The 21,013-nt window shown below is 38.1% G+C and overlaps 1 long non-coding RNA gene across 1 annotated transcript; it reads left to right on the plus strand.

Moving 5' to 3' along the window:
• The first annotated feature begins 1,136 nt into the window (after positions 1–1,136).
• LOC138894981 (uncharacterized) lies at positions 1,137–2,388 on the plus strand. Its single transcript, XR_011409163.1, has 2 exons — positions 1,137–1,412; positions 2,089–2,388. It is a non-coding gene; the product is annotated as an uncharacterized lncRNA (long non-coding RNA).
• The last annotated feature ends 18,625 nt before the right edge of the window (positions 2,389–21,013 follow it).

Raw genomic sequence — 21,013 nt, forward strand, 5'->3', positions numbered from 1 at the left:
GTATGTTTAAGTGGGAGAGAATGTAATGACCCGACTGGTTGTTTTGATACCTAGCGTGTCGTTCGGTGGTTTGAGGCCATGAGTAGCTTCACCTCAGGTATTATGACTTTAGCGTATGGTCGGAATTGAATTTCGGGAAGTTCGGAGTTGATTTGGGAAGAAAATTCTAATTTCAGAAGCTATAAGTTGGAGGGATTGACTAAGGTTTGAATTCTAAGTAAACATCCTTGGAATCGGGATTTGAAAGTTTCAATAGATTCATATGATGATTTTGGACTGGGGCGTATGTCCGCATCGGGTTTTGGATGACCCGGGAGTGTTTCGACGCCTATTGTGGAAAGTTGGTACTTTGGAAGAATTTCATGAATTTGGGTTGAAGTGTATTTCAATGTTATCGATGTCCGTTTGGGATTTCGAGCCTGGGAATAGCTCTGTATGGTGATTCTGGTCTGAGGAGTGCGTCCGGATGTGGATTTGGAGGTCCGTAGGTCATTTTTGGGTCATTTGGCGAAAGTTGGAAATTTAAAGGTTTTCGAAAAGCTTGACCGGGAGTGGATGTTACACCCCATGTTTTCGTACGTTAAAGTTTCGTCGTAAGTTAATCGACGTAAGTTCGGGAATGAGATTATTTTGAGATTATAAGCCTTATGCTATTTCAAACAAGTGATGAGCAAATTCGTGAAGGTGAGAGGGTAAGCAAATCGAAAAAATGAGTTTTCGTCGAAGTTTGTCATGTTGGGATAAAATATGGCCCGAGCTAAAATACCCGGTATTTATGGACTAGTGTCATACAAGGTACCACATGACCATGATAGTAAGGTGTATAAAGTGTGTTAAAAGTGAGTATTATTTTAAGTAATTTGACATAATCTTTAATTATGTGAATTATTGGATAATGGGGAAATTAACTAGTTAATCAAGTGATTAGTGGATAATTAATCCAAATATTTGGATAACAATTACATCTAAAAACGTGGCAGCACGTCAATGCAAATTGGTGACTCTTAAATCATAATGCAAGGTGGCCAAATTGTATAAATTTTGGTGGCAAAGTCTTCAAAGTGGGGCCACCTATAAATTTAATATACCAATACCCATCCAAGATTCACTTTCTAATTCTAATATCTTAGAAACATTACTATCCAAAATCACAAAAGAATGTCAACCAAGCACATAAGAAACATTGTCCAAATAATTTTGGCCAAGCTTTTCTTGGATGGAAACGTTATCCAAGAAACGTTATCCAAGAGTTTCTTATCCAAATCACATAAGAAACGTCATTTTGGGGATGGAAAGGTTTCAGCCAAGATCTTCTTTGAGCAACGTGATTACGTTGAGCTTTTCATACGACTTGTTTCATGTTTTATCGCAATTAACGTGTGTTAGAGGAATCTTCAAGAGAATCGGCTCAGGTATGTTAAGGCTATCCCTTATTTCTTTTGGCATGATCCATACGACACAAACGAAACGAAAAAATGCACAATTTCCATACATGACTCTATTCATAGAAATAATAGAGATACTTATGTTCTTGATTCCCCACGTGTCATATTATTTTGTCATCTGTTCATGAGTCTCAAAAATACGTAAGTTGGTAAGGTTTATTTCAAGATATTAATCAAAGGCATAATGGTCTTATGATACTCCGAAAGATTTTATTGACGTACATCTCATGCATTGCATTCATTTACATTGACCCATGACCAGATGTCGTTATATATGCATATATATGTATGTATATGTATATGGGATATGGGAAAAGGTTATGACGTTATATACGCACCAGCACCTGATCAGCTGGTATGCGTTGATGATTTGCCCACAGTGGCCGAAATAATATGATGGGATGCCCTCAAAGGCTTGATGATGTTATGTACACATATACCTATGCATGGTATGAAATTTATACGCACATGCATGACATTGTAAATATTAATGATTCACAGAGTTATTCAGACATACATGTCGAGTCTTTTACTCCATGTTTCTCTCATGTCTATTGTTACTGATTTTCATTCCTTGCATACTCGGTACATTATTTGTACGGACGTCCCTTTTTCCTGGGGATGTTGTGTTTCATGCCCGCAGGTCCCGATAGACATGTTGAGCGTTCTCCAAGTAGGCTATCAGTTCAGTGGAAGATGTTGGTGCGCTCTACTTGCTCCGGAGTTTCTATTGGTCAGTATGATTAGAAAATGTGTTGATTGGTAAGTCAGGGATCTGTCCCGACCTTTATAACATTTATGTATCCTTAAAGACTTGTAGACATATGTCGTGTACATAAAATATTGTACGGCCTTATCGGCCTATGTTCAGTGAAATTTTGGTCTTATAGGCCCTATGTCACACGTATAAGTTTTTATGTCAGATTAGATAGTCTTATATTGAGTATTACCTTATGTTTATTCTATTAGCCCATGACGGCCCGTTTGGCCCATTTCCCAATGATAGTACTATAAGAATTGGCATGCCCCGAGCCTGGGGCGAGACCGGCACCAGTGCCTCACCTATCCTTGCGTACCACTTGCGACTAAGAGACTCTGAACATGTAATGTCATACTTTGGCCATGGGCCACATTACAAGATAACGTGCGATGCAAAATATAAAACTGAATAGAGACTAATGCTGAATAAATGTCAACATAAAGCTGGGCCGGCAAGGCCGTCATAATTACTATAAATGTCAAGCTAACAAAATATACATACAGGGCCTACAAGCCCAACATACTGCACTAACTGACATGATATGTCTACAAGCCTCTACTGATGAATGTACTGTGATCGGAACAGGGCTCCGACCTACCCATAACCTATCTACATATATACACAAGATGTACACAAAACTTCTAGACCCGGCAACTCCGAAGGACGGGAAGCTTACCGATAAAGATGAACTCGGGCAACACCTACTGAGGAGGTCTACCCGTCTGTCTTTCTGAACCTGCACGCATGAAATGCAGCACTCCCAGAAAAGGACGTCAGTAAGAAATAATGTACCGAGTATGTAAGGAAATATACTAAAAGCTGAAACTAAATTGATAATATAATAACTGAAAGCAACTAGGGGTCAAAGATAATCTAAAGGTATACTCACCTGCTAATATTGATTATATTCTCTCAATTTAGAAAGCAAAATAGCTGTCCGGCCTTATAAGATTCGGTATATATGTATAACTGCTCTACCGTAGTAGGCTTGCTTATAGGCGATCGGCCATACTAGGCTCTGTGTTTTGACCAACTGGGCTCCCTCATAGGCGCTCGGCCACAGTAGGCTTGGTATATAACTTACCATCTGATCAGAGGTTGCCCAATAGGGGCCTGCCCATCGATTATAGCTCGATGGTAATGAAATTACTGTAATACTATATATATATATACTCTCTGCTCTCTTGACTGGAAAAAGGAAATACTCAAATGAATATGAAGTCCTGATAAAGAGAATATTGTAACTTCCAGAACTAGAAAAATATACGTAAATTCCGGGATATGAATATTTCTTTATACTTCGTTATCAAACTCGTGTAATTACGAGATCATGCCAAAATGAAAGAAGGGCTTAGCCTTAACATACCTGGAGTAGGGAAAAATTTGTATGATGTTCTTGGAAAAAGCTTGCACCGTACTCCGTTAGAATCGCAAACTTTTATGTTGCTAAAGTTCCAATAATTCTTGTTGGGTTGGTTGAAGAATCACGTTGCTTAATGTAATATTTGGAATCTAAATCAAGTGTTTGAAAATGAAAAGTTGTAAACTCCTAAGAATGTCAACGTTTCCTCCACTTCTAATTGTAGTGTTTGAGAATGAGATTTGTTGAAAGCTTAAATGAATTCACTTCTGTTGGTAGAATCTTTGGTATGAAAATGTTAAAATCTGATTGTAGTATCTGGAGAATGAATTTGTTGAAATTCATGAGAATGACTAATGTCCCCACTTGTCATTGTAGTATCTTTGTATGAAAATTCTTTTAATTGAAATGCCTTGTATTTGGCATATTAGTTTGCCACTTAATAAGAATGACTAAGAGTCATTCCTTTGAGATGTGGCTTGCTGCCATGTGGGGATGGGGTGGGAAAGTTTAATATTTATCAACTTATTAGGTAATTAGGTAATGTTCCATTATCCGGTAATTAACTAATTACCCGCATAATTAAGAATTATCTCAAATTACTTAAAATTCTACTTATTTTTAAAACACATTATACATCATACTATCATGGTTATATGGTACCTTGTATGGTACTAGTTCAAAAATATCGGGTATTATTGCCCGTCCCGTATTTTATCCCAAATCAACAACTTTCAACAAAACTCATTTTCTTTAATTCGTGTACCATTTATCCTTCATGGCACTTACTTATCGCTTGTTATAAATAGCATAAATATGCTAACCTCAAGATAATCTCATCCCCCGAGTCTATGTCAATTAACTGAAGATGAAACTTTAACTTATGAGAAACGTGAGATGTAACAAGAATGATATGTAACGTTGGTACTCAGTTGAGTAAGGCGCAGGGTACCCGTCGCGGCCCATCGGTTTGGGTCGTGACAGTGGACGTTTTGATATCAGGTTCGGATTCTAATTTTCAGAAGTTTGAATAGGTAGGTAATGTCATTTAGGACTTGTGTGCAAAATTTAAAGTCATTCCGGATTGATTTGGTATAAGTTTTTATGTCAGATTAGGTAATGTCTTATAGTCCCTATGTCACGCGTATATGTTTTTATGTCAGATTAGGTACTCTTATATTGAGTATTACCTTATGTTTATTCTGTTAGCCCATGACGGCCCGTTTGGCCCATTTGCCAATGACAGTACGATAATAATTGTCATGCCCCGAGCCTAGGGGCGAGACCGGCACCCAGTGCCTCACCTATCCTTGCGTACCACTTGCGACTAAGAGATTCTGAACATGTAATGTCATACTTTGGCCTTGGGCCACATTACAAGATAACGTGCGATGCAAAATATAAAACTGAATAGAGACTAACGCTAACTAAATGTCAACATAAAGTTGGGCCGGCAAGGCCGTCATAATTACTACAACTGTCAAGCCAACAAAATATACGTACAGGGCCTACAAGCCCAACATACTGCACTAACTGACAGGATATGTCTACAAGCCTCTACTGATGGATGTACTGTGATCGGAACAGGGCTCCGACCTACCCATAACCTATCTACATATATACACAAGATGTACACAAAACTTCTAGACCCGGCAACTTCGAAGGACGGGAAGCTTACCGATAAAGCTGAACTCGGGCAACACCTACTGAGGAGGTCTACCCGTCTGTCTTTCTGAACCTGCACGCATGAAATACAGCACTCCCAGAAAAGGACGTCAGTAAGAAATAATGTACCGAGTATGTAAGGAAATATACTTAAAGCTAAAACTAAACTGATAAAATAATAACTGAAATCAACTAGGGCTCAAAGATAATCTGAAGGTATGCTCACCTGCTAATACTGACTATATTCTCTCAAATTAGTAAGCAAAATAGTTGTCCGGCCTTATAAGGCTTGATATATATGTATAACTGCTCTGCCGTAGTAGGCTCGCTCATAGGCGATCGACCATACTAGGCTCTGTGGCTCGACCAATGGGGCTCGCTCATAGGCGCTCGGCCACAATACGCTCGGTATATAACTTACCATCTGAGCAGAAGTTGCCCAATAGGGGCATGTCCATCGATTATAGCTCGATGGTAATGAAATTACTGTAATACTATATATATATATATATATATATAGATATATATATATACACTTTCTGCTCTCTTGACTGGAAAAAGGAAATACTCAAATGAATATGAAGTTCTGATAAAGAGAATATTGTAACTTACAAAACTAGAAAAATATACGTCAATTCCGGGATATGAATTTTTCTTTATGCTTCGTTATTAAACTTGTGTAATTACGAGATCATGACAAAGCGAAAGAAGGGCTTAGCCTTAACATACTTGGAGTAGGAAAACATCCGTATGATATTCTTGGAAAAAGATTGCACCGTACTCCGTTAGAATTGCAAAATTTTACGTTGCTAAAGTTCCAATAATTCTTGTTGGGTTGGTTGAAGAACCACGTTGCTTAATATAATATTTCGAATCTAAATCAAGTGTTTGAAAATGAAAAGTTGTAAACTCCTAAGAATGACCAACGTTTCCTCCACTTCTAATTGTAGTCTTTGAGAATGAGATTCGTTGAAAGCTTAAATGAATTCACTTCTGATGGTAGAATCTTTGGTATAGAAATGTTAAAATCTAATTGTAGTATCTTGAGAATGAATTTGTTGAAATTCATCAGAATGACTAACGTCCGCACTTGTCATTGTAGTATCTTTGTATGGAAATTCTTTGAATTGAAATGCCTTGTATTTGGCACATTAGGTCGCCACTTAATAAGAATGACTAAGAGTCATTCCTTTGAGATGTGGCTTGCTTCCACATGGGGATGGGGGTGGGAAAGTATAATCTTTATCCACTTATTAGGTAATATCCCGTTACCCGGTAATTAACCAATTACCCGCATAATTAAGAATTCTCTCAAATTACTTAAAATTCTACTTATATTTAATACACTTTATACATTATACTATCGTGGTCATATGGTACCTTGTATGGTACTAGTTCATAAATATCAGGTATTATTGCTCGGCCCGTATTTTATTCCAAATTGACTACTTTCAACGAAACTCATTTTCTTTAATTCGTGTACCCTTTATCCTTCATGGCACTTACTTATTGCTTGTTATAAATAGCATAAATATGCTAACCTCAAGATAATCTCATCCTCCGAGTCTTTGTCAATTAACTGAAGACGAAACTTTAATGTACGAGAAACGCGAGATGTAACATCCTTCTCCCCTTAGAAACATTCGTCCGCGAATGTTTACTCTTAGATACCTTGGAAATATTTTTCCAGAGCCTCCTCCGTATACTAGACTAAAACCACCCTGCACGCAGCCAGAAAACATACTATACATGTCGCACTTGTCCTCATACAGCTGTCTATTAAAAATTTGGAAAGTCAAAAATAAGAGCTTACCTGAGAACCTACTGGCATGAATAGGGTTGTGCCAAGGTATCCCACCTCGAGCCATATCTCCTGTTTGAAACAGGTGGGGGGTATTTAGACTTTATTTCTTCCTCCGCTTCCCACGTCATCTCTTCCACATTCTTGCTTCTCCATAAGACCTTCACGGAGACTACCTCCTTATTCCGTAGCTTGCAGATTTGTCGGTCTAGGATTGCAACCGGAATTTCCTCGTATGACAAGTCCTCTGTGATTTGTACATTATCTGTGGGCACCACTCGGGTAGGATTACCAATGCACTTCCGTAGCATTGATACGTGAAAAACCGGATGGACAGACTCCAATTCTAAGGGCAATTCTAATTCATAAGCTACTTGGCCCACTTTTCGAATGATCTTATAAGGTCCAATATACCGTGGGCTAAGTTTACCTTTCTTGCCAAACCTCATCCCACCCTTCATAGGTGACACCTTTAAGAATACCCAGTCATTAACCCCAAACTCTAACTCTCGTCGCCGCGTGTCAGAATATGACTTCTGACAACTCTGATCTGTCAACAGTCGCTCCCGGATAAGCTTTACTTTTTCTATGGCCTGTTAAACCAAGTCTGGCCCATGTAACCTAGATTCTCCAACATCAAACCACCCTATAGGAGATCTGCACCTGCGCCCATACAAAGCCTCGTACGGAGCCATCTGGATACTGGAGTGGTAACTGTTATTATATGCAAACTCGATAAAAGGTAGATGTTCATCCCAACTTCTTTAAAAATCTAGCACACATGCTCGTAACATATCCTCGAGCGTCTGAATTATGCGCTCGGCTTGTCCATCAGTTTGTGGATGAAAAGCTGTGCTGAAATTCACCTGAGCCCCTAGACCTTTCTGAAATGATCTCCAAAAATATGCTATAAACTGGGACCCACGGTCAGATTTAATAGATAGTGGTACTCCGTGTAGTCGCACTATCTCCTTAATATATAATTTTGCATAATCTTCTGATGTATATGTAGATCTGACAGGTAGGAAATGAGATGATTTAGTGAGCCTATTGACTATCACCCATATGGAATCGAACTTACGGTGAGAACGATGTAAACCCATGATAAAGTCCAAGTTTATCGCCTCCTATTTCCATGTCGGGATCTCTATAGTCTACATTATCCCTCCGGTCTTCTGGTGCTCTATCTTCACCTGCTGGCAACTAGGGCATTTAGAGACATACTCAACAATGTTCTTCTTTATATTGTTCCACCAATACACGTCTTTAATGTCATGATACATCTTCGTCGACCCAGGGTGAATGGAGTACCATGAATAATGTGCCTCTGACATAATCCTGTCTCGTAGCCCTGCTACATCTGGAACACACAAACGACCCTTGTATCTGAGAACCCCGTCTCCCTTGAGTTCTAACAACAACTTCTTCTGCTACTGAACTCGCTCTCTCAACTCGACCAACTCTGGGTCCTCGTACTACTTCTCCTTTACTTCAGCTTTGAGAGATGATTTTGCAGTATTTTGGAGTACAACTCCACCATTGCCAGAGTCTACTAATCAAACCTCCAAATAAGACAATTGATGAATCTCTCTAATTAATTGTCTTTTTTCGGTCTCTACATGTGCTAAGCTACCCAGAGATCGGCGACTTAAGCCGTCTGCTACAACATTAGCTTTCCCTGGATGGTAGAGAATATTAACATCGTAATCTTTCAATAACTCAAGCCATAGTCTTTGTCACAAACTCAACTTTTTTTTTCTTGAATATGTATTGCAGGCTTTTATGATCTGTGAATACATCAACATGAACACCATATAAATAAATTTTGCCATATCTTAAGTGCATGGACAACCGCAGCTAATTCGAGGTCGTGGGTCAGATAATTCTGCTCATGCTTCCTTTACTTCCTTGAAGCATACGCAATTACTTTCCCATGTTACATCAGGACACATCCTAACCCGACACCTGAGACATCACAATACATGGCATAACCATCTGGACCATCTCGAAATGCTAGAACTGGCGCTGAAGTCAACCTGTTTTTAAGCTCCTGGAAACTCCACCTGCAAGCCTCCATCCACTGAAACTTAGTTTCTTTCTGCGTCAACTTCGTTAATGGTGCTGAAAGAGAAGAAAAACCCTCTACGAACCTCTGATAGTATCCTGCTAAGACTAGAAAGCTACGAAACCTCTGTTGGAGTGGTAGGTCTAGGCCAGTACTTCACAGCCTCAATCTTCTGAGTGTCTACCTTTATACCTCAATCGGATAAAACGTGCCCCAAGAATTCTACAGACTTCAACCAGAACTCACATTTAGAAAACTTAGCATATAATTTACTATCACAGAGGATTTGGAGTACCGCTCGCAGGTGGTCTGCATGCTCATCCTCTGAACGTGAATAAACCAAAATATCATCAATAAAGACTATCACGAACAGATCTAAATATGGCCGGAATAGGCTGTTCATAAAGTCCATAAATACGTCAGGTGCATTCGTCAACCCAAAGAACATGACAAGAAACTCGAAGTGGCCATATCGGGTCCTGAAAGCTGTCTTGGAGATATCTCTCTCCCGAACTCTAACCTGGTGGTACCCCGACCTCAAATCTATCTTTGAAAAGCATCTAGCTCCCTGTAACTTATCAAATAAGTTGTCTATCCTTGGAAGTGGATACTTATTCTTAATAGTTACCTTGTTCAGTTGCCTATAATCAATACATATCCTCAGCGAGCCGTCTTTAAATCTGATTGTAGTATCTTGAGAATGAATTTGTTGAAATTCATCAGAATGACTAACGTCCCCACTTGTCATTGTAGTATCTTTGTATGAAAATTCTTTGAATTGAAATGCCTTATATTTGGCATATTAGGCTGCCACTAAATAAGAATGACTAAGAGCCATTCCTTTGAGATTGGCTTGCTGCCACGTGGGGATGGGGGTGGGAAAGTTTAATCTTTATCCACTTATTAGGTAATTAGGTAATGTCCCGTTACTCGATAATTAACCAATTACCCGCATAATTAAGAATTATCTCAAATTACTTAAAATTCTACTTATATTTAATACACTTTATACATCATACGATCATGGTCATATGGTACCTTGTATGGTACTAGTTCATAAATATCGGGTATTATTGCTCGGCCCATATTTTATCCCAAATCGACAACTTTCAACGAAACTTATTTTCTTTAATTCGTGTACCATTTATCCTTTATGGCACTTACTTATTGATTGTTATAAATAGCATAAATATGCTAACCTCAACATAATCTCATCCCCCGAGTCTATGTCAATTAACTGAATATGAAACTTTAGCGTACGAGAAACGTGACATGTAACAAGAATGATATGTAACGTTGGTACTCGGTTGAGTAAGGCATCGGGTGCCCGTCGCGGCCCATCGGTTTGGGTCGTGACAGTGGACGTTTTGATATCGGGGTCTGATTCCAATTTTTGGAAGTTGGAATAGGTAGGTAATGTCAATTAGGACTTGTGTGCAAAATTTGAAGTCATTCCGAATTGATTTGGTACGTTTTGGCACAAGTTATAGAATTTGGAAATTTGTAAGTTTGATTCAAAGCGCGATTCATGATTTCGATATTATTTGGTGTGGTTTGAGGCTTCTACTAGGTTCGTATTTCATTTTGGGATGTTTTTTTATAACTCATTGAGGTCTCGAGGGCCTCGGGTAGATTCCAAATGGTAAATGGATCGAGTTTGGGCTTGGAGGAATGCTGGAGCTGCTGTCATCTGGTGTAACCACACCTGCGAGGTTTTGGCCACAGGTGCGGAGCCGCAGAAGCGGCCAGGAGGGTCGCAAAAGAGGTTCTGGGTGAGCTGGGCAGTCCCCGCAGGTGCGAGATGTTTTCCGTATCTGCGATGGCGCAGATGTGGCCTCTTGGAGCGCAGAAGCGGAGTGGAGCGCAAGAGCGGGGTGGATTTGCGCACCTGCGATGTCGTAGCAGAGGGACATTGTCCACATGTGCGAGGGGGCGACCTCCAGTGTTTTCCGCAGATGCGGTCTTGGTGCCGCAAAACCAATGCCACAGAAGCGGCCTTTGGCTTCGCAGGTGCGAAATTCGCCTGGGCAGAATGTATAAGTTAGCCAAATCGGGTTTTGGCTCATTTCACCTCTTTTCTCTTGTTGGAACCGGTCTTGGGTGCAATTTTGGAGTGCCATTTTGTCATCTTTCATGAGGTAAGTAATTCTCACATATTGTGAGTTAAATACATGGTTTATATGTATATTTAAACATGAAAATTAGTAGAAATTTGAGATTTTAAAGAAAAAACCTAGAAATTGGTATTTTTGGATTTTGACCATAAAATTGGACATGGAATTGGGAATAAATGATATATTTAAGTTCGTAGTGTTATGGGTAATGATTATCTTCGGAAATTTTCGAAATCCGGGCATGTGGGCCCGAAGGTAACTTTATCGACTTTTTGAACAGAGTTGGAAATTTGTTATAAATTGATTTATAATGAGTATTAGAGTATGTTTTTACGGATTTGCATACTGATTGACTAGTTTTGGAGAGATGGGCATTGGTTTGAGTTATTAGAGAGACTTTGGAGCCGGTTATCGAACTTCAGAGAGAGGTAAGTTTCCTGTCTAACTCTGTGAGGGGGAAACTACCCCTAGGTGATGTAATTTATATTTGCTACTTGTTGCGGGGGCTACATATGCACGAAGTGACGAGAGTCTGTACGTAGCTATATTTATGTTATTGTCCGGGTAGACTCAGGTTCACTCCATACTATAACTGTACTATTTGGGTTGTCTCTTGCCTATTAAATACCTTTACTACATGTTAAAACTTGAGACTAGACTTGTGTAGAGCGGTAGAATCATTATTGTAGAGATCGGATGAACTTTATGATTTGCCACGGAATAATTGTACTCCTCTTACAAATTTTCCACGCGTTACGCGTTCTCATCGAAGGGATTTCCCCAAATCTTTCCTAAAACTCATCTGTCCCTTCGTGAGTGGGGTCAAGGACCCATCAAAGCTTCTTATTTTAATGGGATCAGGCCGTTCGCCTCGGCAGGATAGATACATTTATGGTTCGTGCCGTTCGACCCTTGGCAGTGCGCACATCTTATGGGATCGGGTCGTTCGCCTCGGCAGGATTATGTACCATACTCTCATGGGAGCAGGTCGTTCGCCTCGGCAATATATAATAGATGTATCTATGGTGATATACCAGATTATGATGGGATCGGGCCGTACGCCTCGGCATTTCTGTAAAATACTTCTATGGAATCGTGCGTATTATTTGTTAAAAGGCCAGTGTATCTGGGAGTTTCATGATTTGAATTATGACGACCCATCTGGTGAAGTCCATTATATATATATACACTCCGGTGGAGGAGGTGACTGCCAGTCGAGAGTTAAGCTTATTGTTGAGAGAAGGATTGTACCACATAATTATACTTATTTAATTCGTTTATTTACTCTGCCCTATATCTGTTTACTTCTTGTTATATATGTCTTATTGGACCACTAGTAGGTGTCGATGTCGACCCTTCGTCACTACTTCTCTAGGGTTAGGCTAGATACTTACTGGGTACGTGTTGATTTACGTACTCATGCTACACTTGCTGCACATTTTTGTGCAGGTACATATATGTCTGGTGATCTTGTGGGCGCAGAGGCACGACCATTGCGGGGAATTACCGTGAGCCGCATTTCATGTTACGATTCGCAGCCCGCAGAGTCTCCATCAGAGTTATTTGAATTTATCCTATCTAATTTGTATCTCCGATATATGTTGTATTTTATTTTATTTTATTCCCTAGTTAATGCTCATGCACTTGTGACATCGGGTTTTGGGGGTACTTGTGAGTTGTCCTTTATTTCATTGTGAAATTATTATCAGTTACCTTGTAAATTCTATGCCTTACTATTTAATTGACGAAAATTATGATTTCAAAAATACTACAATGGGTAGTTAAGTTAAACATTCACTGTTGGTTTGCCTCACTGCGATGTTAGGCGCCATCACGACCTTTAGTGGATTTCGGGTCGTGACAGGATGATTTTTGGTAAGTTTGATCGGGAGTGGACTTTTTGATATTAGGGCCGAATTCTGATTCTGAAAGTTGGAGTAGGTCCGTAATGCCAATTAAGACTTGTGTGTAAAGTTTGAGGTCAATCGGACTTTATTTGATATGTTTCGGCGTCAGATGTAGAAGTTTGAAGTTTGAAGTTTTAAAGTTCATTATGCTTAAATCGATGTGTAATTCGTATTTTTAGCGTTGTTTGATGTGATTTAAAGGCTCGACTAAGTTCGTGCAATATTTTAGGACTTGCTAGCATGATGGGTTGAGGTCCCGGGGGCCTAGGGTGGATTTCGGATGGTTAACGTATTAAATTTGGATTTGTGAGAATGGCTGAAGGCACCAGTTCTGGTGTAATCGCACCTGCGCAAGATTGACCGCATGTGCTAGCCCGCAGAAGCGAGCAATTGGGTGCAGATGGGGGATTGGCTAGTGGTCGCAGATGCAATGTGGAGACCGAAAGAGCGGAGTCGCTTCTGCAGAGGAATGAGCGCAGAAGCGGAAAGGCATGGGAGGCCTGCTAGTCGCAGGAACGAGTGCCTAGAAGCGCTCCTTGGTCGTAGAAGCGGAAGCGCAAATGCGCGTTTGGGTCCGCAGAAGCGGACGTACCTGGACTAAGTTAGAACTACACCTGCGATGGAAATTCCGCAGGTGCGGAGCCGCAAATGTGGATGTGGACGCGTAGAAGTGATTTCGCTGGGGAAAAAAGGGGCAATTCCGAGGGTATATTTTATTCTTCATTTTGGACATTTTGAACTCGGTCTATGGCATTTTTTGAGAGCACTTTCGAGGGATTTCTTGAGTTAAGCCACTTGTGAACATTTTTATTTAATAATATTATTTCTCCATTAAATTGTTCACCTAGTTAGTGTGTATTTAAGGTGGAAATTGGGAGTTTGAGGCTAGAGATTTGGAGAGTTTGATTTGAGGAGTTGAGTGGTGATTTGGTGTCGGATTTTAGAAATTTTTATATGGGTGAACTCGTGGTCGAATGGGTGTTCGTAATTTGTGACTTTTATCCGATTCCGTGACGTGGGCCCAGGTCGACCTTTTGGGGCGATTTTTCGATTCTTTGCTAGAGTCATAGATTTATGATTTAAATTAGTTTCTTGTAGTTTTATTCATGATATGTAATTTCTTTTGGCTAGATTTGGGTCATTCGGCATTGGAAAGTCGAGGAAAAGGCATTCTTACCGATTAATTGAGCGAGATTTGAGGTAAGTGACTTGTCTAACTTTGTGTGGGAGAAATTCCCTTAGGATTTGGTACTATCGTAACAATTTGTGATATGTGAGTGCCGTATATGCGAGGTGATGAGTGCGTACATGGATTAATTATGAAAATTTTGGTTCTCGCTGAGTTGTCTTCTTTTAAAATCCTTAATTGTGTTACCTTAGCATATGTAGTGATCATGTTTAGCCTAGTTTCACATGTCTACGTGTCTTAACCCTTACTTGTAAATTTGTGCAACATGCTTAGTTGAATTATCTACTTCCCTTGATTTAAATTAAAACTTTAACTATAAGTTTTCTTGCCATAAATTCATTGTTCCTTCGGTTATCTGCTGCATATTTACTTTGGGACTACGAGGCGGTTCCTCGGAAGATCCCTCTGTGCTGCATATTTACTTTGGGACTACGAGGCGGTTCCTCGGGAGATCCTACTGTACTGCATATTTACTTTGGGACTACGAGGCGTTTACTCGAGAGATCCCCATGTACTGCATATTTACTTTGGGACTACGAGACGTTTACTCGGGAGATCCCCCTATCTTGCATCTTTACATTTGGGACTACGAGGCGGTACCTCGAGAGTGCCCCTGTTGTTTACCTCTATTTATCGTGCTGATATTTTCTGATACTTCTTATTGTTTAAATTCTCAATCATTTCAAAATATTATAATATCTTCTGCCTTACTTTTCTTTTAAACCAGTAGGACCCTGACCTGACCTCGTCACTACTCTACCGAGGTTAGGCTTGGCACTTACTGGGTATCGTTATGGTGTATTCATACTACACTTCTGTACATATTTTTGTGCAGATCCAGGTTCTTCCCACCAAACTAGATACCAGTGAAGACTTCAAGATATATTTGCCAGTGCCCGCAGACCTCGGAGTCCCCCTCTATCCTTACTATATTGTTCTTCCTTATTTTCTTTAGACTCTGATGTATAGAGACACTTAGTATTTGCTCTTAGAAGCTTGTGACTTGTTTTCACCGGGTTTTGAGAGTTGTAATTATTGAATGACAATTTTCTAATTATTTCATGTGTTGAGAATTGGACTTCAGTTTTATTTTATGTATTTCCACAAATCTGTCACGCTTACCTAGTCGTAGAGACTAGGTGCCATCACGATATCCTACGGATGGTGAAATGGGATCGTGACATATAAATTTGTTAGTTCCACTTTGTCCGCCACTAAGAAATGACATTTAATTCATACCGCCACTATACTACTATATTCAAAGTATTTATTTGGTAATATAAATATTTTTTGCTGCAGTGAATTTGGATAAAGTATTACTAAATATACATTGAATACTAATATTTTAATTAAAATATTATCCATGTACTAAAATATTAGGTAAATTAATTTGTATATATCTATTTATTTAAATAATATATCAACTTTAAAATTGCTAACAATAAAACTTGTCCTAATTCTAATCATATTTGTCCTCATACGTACGATATTTATCTTAAATTTATTTATTAATTTTAAATAGATATATAAAGATATAAATATAGATATAGATAATAGATATTATCTTAAAATTGTCAAGTATCTTTTTCTTATTATACTGATTTGAAAGATGCATTAAGTTGAATACAGGAAAGAGAGATTTTGTTATAGGAAAGTCTGATATTTTACATGATTATGCTCAATTTATTTACAGCCATCATACAGAGAAAATATAATCATCAACAATAATATTTACTCAAACGTTGAACCAATTCTAGAAATAAAAAAAATATTTGATTTTGTAATTTTTTTTGTTATATCTGGATAAACATAGGAGTGTATCCTATATATTATATTTATTTTAAAATAAATTATCTTTATTCAAATCTAGATATAGTATTGTAAAGAACTATAATTATAGGATTTTAGATGTGAAAGAGTTTTATAGTTATATAGAGTAGTAATATTTAATTAATTATAAAAGATAACAAAAGTTCCTAATATGATTGCATATGATAATTAGCCTAATAAAGTAAATTATAGAGACTATTATATGTTATTCGCTTAGACTTTCGAGTTGGATGTTTTGCAAAGTTTCTCAATGTTTTTTTATTTTGTTATCTAACTATGTATTTATTTTGAATATTTTCAGATATTCTTTCTTGATTGAAGTGTTTCGGAAAAAAGATAATTCTAATATAGACTAAAGTTCCATAACAAAATTGAATTGAAGATTCTCAAGTCAAAATGGAATTAAAATAATTGAAAATTTAGTTATAGATTCCATATGTAGTTCTTAACCTATTTGATAATGTAACGACCCAACCTGTTGTTTTGAGTGTTGTAGCCCCGTTCCCTCACTTACAACTTATTCTATGCTAAATTGTTGTTATGTGACTTGTCGGAGTAGTTGGTTTGGTTCCGGAGATGTTTGAGAATGAGTTGAGACACTTAGTCTCAAGGTTGGAAGCTTAAGTTGAAAAGGTTGACCGGATGTTGACTTTTATGTAAATGGCTCCGGAATGGAGTTTTGATGGTTCTGATAGCTCCGTTGGATAATTTTGAACGTGAGAGTATGCCAGGATAGTGATTTGGAGGTCTGCTGTTGATTTAGGCTTGAAATAGCGAAAGTTGGAAAAATTAGAAGTTTTGGAAATTGAGAAGTTTGACCGAGAGTTGTGTGATGACCTAAAATGTCATCTTTAAATTTAATGATTAATTATATGATCTAAGCACTATTTACCATTACTCGACTTGAGTGTGCAGTCCGTAAAAATATTTCGGAAAGTTTTCAGGTGAAAAATAAATTAAAATATGAATTAGAGCTTTAAAACTCAACTGAGTTGACATAGGTCAACAGTTTGAGCAAACAGATTCGGATCAGTATTTTGACAATTTTGGTAGGTCTGTATCGTGATTTGAGACTTAGGCATATGCCCAGAATCAAATTTCGAGGTCCCTAGCCCGAGATATGGAATTTTGATGAAAACTTAAAAGTTTAAGTTCAAATAGTGACCGGATGTCGAATTATGTGCAAATGACCCCGGAATAGAATTTTGATGATTCCAACAGCTCCGTATGGTAATTTTGGACTTTGGAGCATGATCGAAATTTTATTTGGAAGTCCGTAGTGGAATTAGGCTTGAAATGCCGAAAGTTGAATTTTTGAGAAGTTTGACCGAGGGGTTGACTTTTTGATATCGGGGTCGAAATCTGATTCTGAAAATTTTCATAACTCAGTTATTTTCTCTATGACTGGTGTACAAAATTTGAGGTCAATGGAATTGATTTGATATGTTTCGGCGCAAATTATAGAAGTTGGAAGACTTGAAAACGCATAATTCGATTCGATGCGCGATTCATAATTTCGGCGTTGTTTGGCATGGTTTGAAGCCTCAACTAAGTTCATATTGTATTTTGGGATATGTTGGTATATTTGGTTAAGGTCCCGAGGGCCTCAGGTGGATTTCGGAAGGTTAACGGAATGGATTTCGGACAAAAAGGAACTGCTGGAATATTTCTGCTGCAGAAGCTATTTTTGGACAGCAACCAGTACAATCGCAGAGCTGACTTTGGAAGCTTATATCTCGAAATCTATAAGGTATCTGAAAATTATCAAAACATAAAAGTTGTAGCCCTTTGATTCTAGTTTCCAGAACGATAAACCATTTATCATTCAGACATTTATACAAAATGTTATGCATCGCCAGAAATTTCTGCTGCATAGGGCTGACTTTGGGAGCTTATATCTCGCAATCTATAAGGAGTTGGGCGATGAGAAAAACATGAAAGTTGTAGTACTTTGTATCTAGTTTGCAGAACTTTAAACCGTTTGGCAGTTGGAGTTGAGTACAAGAAGTTATGATTGATACACTACAGGCTGTCGAGGAAGAGTTTGATGTTTTCAACATAAGCATGTAATGATCCAAAAGTCCATTTTTAGTTCTAGAGATCGAAATTCGATTTCGAGACTTTCGACATTTTGATAATGAATTATAGGAGTGATCTGGAAAGTTTTGTCTAATTTCATCAAGTCGCGATTGAGTTTTAAGCGCAAAATATGTGTTAATTGTTTAATGAGCGAAATTGGTATCGCATTGAGCAAATGAGCTCCGAATTGAGTTTCGATTGAACGAATGGGTTCGTAGTTTTATTTGTGACTCATAGGAATAATAATCGTCGAATTCCGAGTTCGTATGATGGAATTAGAGCCTTTTTAGTGAAATAAAACTGTTGGTGTAAATAGTCCTGGTGTGCACCTTTAGCGACCAGATGTGACACTTTTAGCGACGGGATGGGACTTTTAGCGACCGGAATAGTGTTTTTGGTGCAGAATCTTATGGGCCAAAAATGATCATTTCCTTCATTTCGTTTTGGAGTTTTGGAGCACGGTTCTTGGGCAATTTTGATGATTTCTTCAAGACTTCAACTTGGGTAAGTCTCCTATATCCAAATGTGATTATATTTCATAAATCTATGGTCATATTCATCATTTATTTCGGATTTAAATGGAAGAAATCACGATTTTTGCAAAACCTTCCAAAAAGAAAAATTTAAGATTTGGAGGTCGAGTTGTTATCGGATTTTGGTAAAATTGGTATGGGTTGACTCGTAATTGAATGGGTTGTCGGATTTTATAAATTTCGCCGGATTCTGAGATGTGGGCCCCACGGGAAAATTTTGAGCTAATTTAGGATTTTAATGAAAATGTAATATTTTCTTATGAAATTGATTACTAAAATTTTTGTTGACTGTATCGAATTAATTATGACTAGATACGAGTCGATCGGAGTCAAAAAATCGAGGAAAAAGCATAATACTTGATTAAATTGGAGCAAGTCGAAGTAAGTGACTTGTTTAACCTTGTGTGGGAGAAATTTCCCCTAGGATTGGTATTGATGTGATTATTGAAATGTGTTGAAAATCGTGTGCACGAGGTGACGAGTGTGTACACGGGCTAAATTGCGAAATATTATATTTTTAAATTGTGTAGATCACTGTTGCGTATTTATTAAATTATTTTATCTTGTTATATTCTTCATCATTGATCTGAGATATATACTTCAAATTTGTTTGATCTTTTCTTACTAATTGTTTTACCTGTTTAGTTGAAACTTGGTTTCTTTTATTCTGTGCATTATTTGAAGGTTGATTTTCTTTAAATTAAATATTATTAATATGAAGTATTTGACATTTTTAAACTTGATATTGAAGCAACGTAGTAAAGATTTTGAAATATTATTTTCCTAAATTATTTACTCCTGAATATTTTTATACTCATTGTGAGGGAGCCGTGAGCTCTTTATTGTGGAAAACTATTATTGATGATTTATTTTGGCATGAGCCGTGAGCTCTTTATTGTGGAAAAATATTGTTGTTGAATTATTTTGGCAAGTTAAATTATTTGAGCACTTAAGGTGCAAATTATGATATATTGTGATATTGATACGCATGCGGTGGTATAAGGTTAGGGTGTTGAAACGCATGCGGTGAGATAAGGGTTGCTTGATATGTGTGACTAGTAGGGGAACTACTAGAAGTCATGCGGTGTGATAAGGATGGCTAAAACGCGGGATGCTATTTCGGGAAAAAAATATTTTCTTTAAATAAATTGTGAAGGCTCCCGCGGTGATATAAGAAAATGAGATATTGTGAATTTATTTATGATTTGGGACTACGAGGCGGTACCTCGGGAGTGCCCTTGTTGATATTGATTTATGGCCATAGTTGCTTTCGATTAATTGTTGTGATTTTCATAAAGTTGAAGGAAATTCTGTTTTGATTCCACGAGATATTATTTGTAATTATTTGATGTCATTAAATGTGACATACTATTTGATTCATTTCCAATGTCATTTTATTATATTACATTGATAAACATTTTACCATGCCATTATTATATTCCAGTAGGGCCTCACCTGACCTCGTCACTACTCTGCCGAGGTTAGGCTTGGCACTTACTGGGTACCGCTGTGGTGTACTCATACTACGCTTCTGCACATCCTTTTGTGCAGATCCAGGTACATCTTATCAGACCACGCATCAGTAAACTAGCTATACGAGGAGACTTCGAGGTATATCTGCCAGCATCCGCAGACTCCGGAGTCCCCTTCTATCTTACTATGTTGTCTTCCTTATTTGCTTTAGACTCTGATGTATAGAGACATAAAAAATAAAATCTTAGAAGCTTGTGACTTATTTTTACCGGGTTTTGGGAGTTAAAATTGTTTGAATTATAGTTTATTTATTTAATATATTTATTATTATTCCGCATTGATAGGCTTACCTAGTCTTAGAGACTAGGTGCCATCACGATATCCTACGGAGGGAATTTGGGGTCGTGACAAGTTGACTTTGTGGTTACCAAGCTCAGATTTTGGTTTCGGGAGTTGGAGTAGGTCCGTTTTGTCATTTATGACTTGTGTGCAAAATTATAGGTCAATCGTACTTGATTTGATAGGTTTCAGCATCGATTGTAGAAGTTGGTTAGTTTTCGTTAGGCTTGAATCGAGGTACAATTCATATTTTTGATGTTGTTTGATGTGATTTGAGACCTCGACTAAGCTTGTATCGTGTTTTAAGACCTGTTGGTATAGTTGGTTGAGGTCTCGGGGGCCTCGGGAATGATTCAGATGGGAATTAGATTGAATTGTGGACTTAGAAGTGCTGAAGCTGGAATTTTGCTGGTGTGACCGCACCTGCGAGGGATTGATCGCAGGTGCGAGCTC

The sequence above is a fragment of the Nicotiana tomentosiformis genome, chromosome 6 (assembly GCF_000390325.3).
Source record: "Nicotiana tomentosiformis chromosome 6, ASM39032v3, whole genome shotgun sequence".
NCBI lineage: Eukaryota > Viridiplantae > Streptophyta > Magnoliopsida > Solanales > Solanaceae > Nicotiana > Nicotiana tomentosiformis.